Below are 6,000 nucleotides of genomic sequence, written 5' to 3'. Positions count from 1 at the left end.
AAGAATTGAGAGACAGAAAGACTTGCAAAGACTAAATGGCAAAATGGCAGAAGAAAGCCTGACATTATCGGTAGTTACTTTAAATGAAAATAGATTAAACTTTCCATTCAAAAGGCCGAGATTGGCAGAATGGATTTAAAAAAAAAAAAAAAAAAAAAAAGCATGACCCGAGACTCACTTTAAATTCACAGACACAGGACGTTTGAAAGTGAAAGGATGGGAAAGAAATATACCATGCAAATAGTTACCGGAAGAGAGCTGGGGTAGCTATACTAATATAAGATAAATTATTCTTTAAGTCAAAAACTGCTACAAGGGATATTTCAGTTTTCCAAAGCTGCCAGAATGCAATATACCAGAAAGGGGTTGGCTTTTACAATGGGGATTCATCAACTTGCAAATTACAGTTCATAGGCCATGAAAATGTCCAACTCAAGGCATCAACAGGACAATACCTGGACTCTGAAGAAAGGCTGCAAGCATCTGGTACAACTCTGTCACATAGGAAGACATATACCGGTGTCTGCTAGTCCTTCTTTCTTGGGTTTCACTCCTTTCAGCTTCTAGCTTCAGTGGCTCCTTCTCTCAGCTCCTCCAGGGACTTTCTCTCCAAGCTCCCTGGGTGCTTCTCTCTGAGCTCTCTAGTCTCGCTTTGTCCTTTATCCTCTCAGAAAGGACTCCAGTAAAAAGGATTAAGACCCACTTTTAATTGGGTGGGTCTCATCTCAATTGAAACAACCTAATCAAAAGGTCCCACCCACAATAGGTCTGCACCCACAGGAATGGGTTAAAAGAACATAGCCTTTTCTGAGGCATATAACAGCTTCAAACTAGCACAAGGGGCAAGGAAGGTCTCCATATGCTGATAAAGGGGTCAATTCAACAAGAAGATAAAACAACTATAAACATATATGCACCTAACACAGAGCTCCAAAATATATGAAGCAAGTATTCACAGATTTCAAGGGAGAAATAGATGGCTCTACATCAATAATAGGAGATTTTAATACACTACTTTCAATAATAGATAGACCATCTAGACAGAAGATCAATAAGGAAATAGAAAGCTTGAACAATAATATAAGCCAACTAAGCCTAATAGACATATATATATAATACTTCACTCAACAGCAGTAAAATATATATTCTTATCTAGTGTATATGGGTCATTCTCCAGGATAGACTGCATGTTAAGTCATAAAACAACTCTCAATAAATTTTAAAATATTAAAATCATACAGTGTGTCTTCTTCAACCACAATGAATGAAGCTAGAAATCAGTAACATTTGGAGAACTGGAAAATTCAAAACTTGAAAAATAAACAATACTCTCAAACAACCAGTGGGTCAAAAAAGAAATCACATTGGAAATCAGGAAACATATTGAGGCAAATGAAAACAAAAACACAATACCAAAACTTATGGAATGCAGCAAAGGCAGTGCTAAGAGGGGAATTTTATAGCTCTAATCGCTTACATTAAAAAAAGAAGGATTTCAAATCAAAGACTTAACCTCACATGTGGAGAATCTAGAAAAAGAACAAACTAAATCCAAAGTGAGCAGAAGGAGGGAATTAACAAAGATAAATGTGGAGATAAATGGAAGAGAATTAAAAACCAACAGAATCAACAAAGCCAAAAGTTGGTTCTTTGAAAACATTGATAAAATTGGCAAACCTTTAGCTAGACAGACAAAGAAAATAAAGAGAAGACACAAATAACTAAAATCAGAAATAAAAAGGGGGACATCGCTACCAGCCCCACAGAAATAAAAAGGATTATAAGAGTAAATTATGAACAACTGTACACCAATGAATTAGATAACTAGATGAAATGGACAAATTCCTAGAAACACACAACTACCTACACTGACTAAAGAAGAAATAGAAAATATCAGCAGACCAATAACAAGTAAAGAGATTGAATCAGTAATAATAATAATAATAAAACCTCCCAACAAAGAAAAGCCCAGGATCAAATGGCTTTGAGAGTGAATTTTACCAAAATTTCCAAGAATTAACACTGATTTTGTTCAAACCCTTTCAAAAATTTGAAGAGAAGGGATTATTTCTTAACCCATTCTATGAGGACAACATCACCCAATACCAAAGCCAAATAAAGATACAACGAAAGAAAATTATAAGCCAATACCCTTATGAATATATATGTAAAAAGACTCGACAAACTTCTAGCAAACCAATCCAACAACACATTATAAAAATTATAAACTATGATCAAGTGATATTTATCCCAGGAATGCAAGGGTGGTTCAATATTAAAAAAAAGAATGTAATACACAACATTAATAGAATGATGAAAAAGTAATCATCTCAACTGATACAAAAAAAAAGACATTAGACAAAATCCCTTCTGTTTAAAAACACTTAGAAACCTAGGAATAGAAGGATATTTATTCAACATGATAAAAAGCATACATGAAAACCCCACAACTAACATCATACTCAATGGTGAAAGACTGAAAATTTTCCTCTAAGATTAGGAAGAGACAGGGATGTCCACTGTCACCAACATTATCCAACATAGTTATGAAAGCTCTAGCCAGAGCAATTAGGAAAAAGAAGAAATAAATAAAAGAAATAAAGGCATCCAAATTTCCAAATTGGAAAGGTAGAAGTAAAACTTTCCCTATTTGCAAGATGACATGATCCTATATATAGAAAGTTAAGTTCTGATAAATCCACAACAAAGCCACTAGATGTAACAAATGAATTCAGCAAAGTGGTAGGGTACAAGATCAACATGCAAAAATCAGTAGTGTTTCTATACACAATCAGTGAATAATCTGAAGACAAAATTTTTTTAAAATTCCACTTTACAATAGCAACTAGAATCAAATATCTAGGAATAAATTTAACCAAGGATGTAAAGGACTTGTACACAGAAAACTACAAAACATTGCTAAAAGAAAGCAAAGAAGATCTAAATAAATGGAAGTACATTCTGTGTTCATGGATTGAAAGAGTAAATATTATTAAGATGTAAGTTCTACCCAAAGCAATTTACAGATTCAATGTAATCACAATCAAAATTCCAACAGCTTTCTTTGCAGAAATGAAAAGTCAATCATCAAATTTATATGGAAAGGTAAGGGACCCCAAATAGCCAAAACCATCTTGAGAAGAAGAATGAAATTGGAGGATTCACACTTCCACATTTTAAAACTTACTGTGTACTGGACAGACATAGAGACCAATGGAATCAAATTGAGAGTTAATATTAGGGAATGGTTTCTTAGACTTTACAACAAAAACATGAGAAGCAAAAGAAAAATATAGATAAATGGGACTTCTTCAAAATTAAAAAAACTTCTGTACATCAAAGGATTCATTATGAAAGTAAAAAGACAACCTTCAGAGTGGAAGAAAATATTTGGAAACTACATAGCTGATAAGAGTTTAATCTCCAAAAATCTATTTAAAAAATCCTATAACTCAACAACAAAAACACAACCCAAAAATTGGTCAGAAGATTTGAATAGATATTTCTTCAAACAAGATATACAAATGGACAAAAGCACATGAAAAGATACTCAACATCATTAGCCATTAGGAAAATGCTAGTCAAAACCACAATGAAACTGTGGAACTGTAACCCATAATATTCTTTGAAATGTGTTCTCTAACTACTTCTTAAATCATACTTTGAAAGTTACCACTGTTCTGTATATATGTTAAATTTCACAAAAAAAAATGTATTAAAAAAAAAAACCACGATGAGGTACCATTTCACACCCACTAGAATAGCTACTATGAAAAATAACAAGTGTTGGAAAATAACAAAGATGTGGAAAACTAGGAACACTCATTCATTGTTGGTGGAAATGTAAAATGGTGCAGCCTCTAAGGAAAAGTTTGGCAGTTAGTTCCTCAGAAAGTTTAGAATTACCATATGACATGGCAATCCCATTTCTAGATATATATCTGAAAGAATGGAAAGCAGGGACTTGAACAGGTATCTGCCCACCAATGGTTATGGCAGCATTATTCACAATTGTCAAAAGATCATGGCAACCCAAGTGTCCATCAACTGATGAATGGATAAACAAAATGTTGTATATACATGGTACATACATATGTTCCGATTTGCTAATGCTGCCCTTTTGCAAAACACCAAAATGGATTGGCTTTTATAAAGGGGGTTTATTTGATTACAAAGTTACAGGCTTAAGGCCATAAAGTGTCCAAGGTAAGGCATCGACAATAGGATACCTCCACTGAAGAATGGCCATTGGTGTCTGGAAAACGTCTGTTAGCTCGGAAGGCATGTGGCTGGCGTCTTGCTCCCAGGTTGCATTTCGAATGGCATTCTCCAAAATGTTGCTCTTTGGGCATTTTGTCCTCTCTTAGCTGCAGCTCCTCTTCAAAATGTCACTCTCAGTTGCGCTCCACAATGTCACTCTTAGCTGCTCTGAGGTCCTTCTGTCTGTGAACCCCTTTATACAACTCCAGCGATCCAATTAACAACCACCCTGAAGGGGCAGGGTAACACCTCCATGGAAATTATCCAATCAAACATTTCACTCACAGTTGATTGAGTCACATCTCCATGGAAACACTCAATCAGAAGGCTCCAACCTAATCAACACTAATACATCTGCCCCCACAAAATTGCAACAAAGATAATGGCATTTTGGGGGACATAATACATCCAAACTGGCACAACATACAATGGAATATTATTCAGCCTTAAAAAGGAATGAAGTTCTGATACATGTGACAACATGGATGAAACTTGAAACATCCTGTTGAGTGAAATAAGCCAACCACAAAAGGGCAAATACTGTATGATCTCACTGATATGAAATAATTAGAATAAGTAAATTTGTAAGGATGCCAGGGTCATGATAGGTATAGGGAATGGGGATTTAATTCTTAGTTGGTACAGGGTTTCTGTTAGGGGTGATGGAAAAGTTTTGTAATCAATGGCAATGATGATAGCACAACATTGTGAATGTGACTAACACCACTGAATTATATATTTGAATGTGGTTTAAGGGGGAAATTTTAGGGCATAATATGTAATTAAATAAAATTTTTTTAAAATCATAGAACTGTAAAACACAGTGAAACCTAATGTAAACTATGGACTATAGTTAATAGTATAATTATAATAATATTGCTTCTCCAACAAAGGTACCACACTAATGAAAAGTGTTAATAATAGGGAAAACTGTGTGTGTGGGGGAGGAGTAATATGAGAACTCTATTTTCTGCATTATTTTTCTGTAAACCTACAACTTCTCTACTAAAAAATAAATTTTAAAAACAAGCAACCTGTTCTGTTAATAAAAACTGTTAGAAAGTGAAAAAAAAAAAAAAAGGACACTTTACCAACTGTGCCGGTTTGAATGTATTGTGTCCCCCAAATGCCATTATCTTTGTAGTTTTGTGGGGCAGAAGTTTTGGTGCTGGTTAGATTTGCTTGGAATGTGCCCCACCCAGCTGTGGGTGATAATTTTGATGAGATGTCCCCATGGAGGCGTGGCCCCGCCCATTCAGGGTGGGCCTTGATCAGCGGAGCTATATAAATGAGCTGACTCAAAGAGAGAAAACGGAGTGCAGCTGGGAGTGATGTTTTGAAGAGGCGCAAGCTTGCTAGAGAGGAGTGTCCTGGGAGAAAGCCGTTTTGAGGCCGGAGCTTTGGAGCAGATGCCAGCTGCCTTCCCAGCTAACAGAGGTTTTCTGGACGCCATTGGCCATCCTCCGGTGAAGGTACCTGGTTGCTGAGGTGTTACCTCGGATGCTTTGTGGCCTTAAGGCTGTAACTGTGTAGCAAAATAAACCCCCGTTTTATAAAAGCCTATCCATCTCTGGTGTTTTGCATTCTGCAGCATTAGCAAACTAGGACACCAACCAAGAAGATACTTGAAATTGCAAATAAATATATGAAAAGATGCACATTATTAAACATCAAGGAAATGCAAATTTACACCAAAATGAGATGCCACTACACATTTACCAAAATAGCGAAATAACTTAA

The sequence above is a fragment of the Choloepus didactylus genome, chromosome 2, assembly GCF_015220235.1.
Source record: "Choloepus didactylus isolate mChoDid1 chromosome 2, mChoDid1.pri, whole genome shotgun sequence".
Lineage (NCBI taxonomy): Eukaryota > Metazoa > Chordata > Mammalia > Pilosa > Megalonychidae > Choloepus > Choloepus didactylus.
This window is presented reverse-complemented; position numbering follows the sequence as displayed.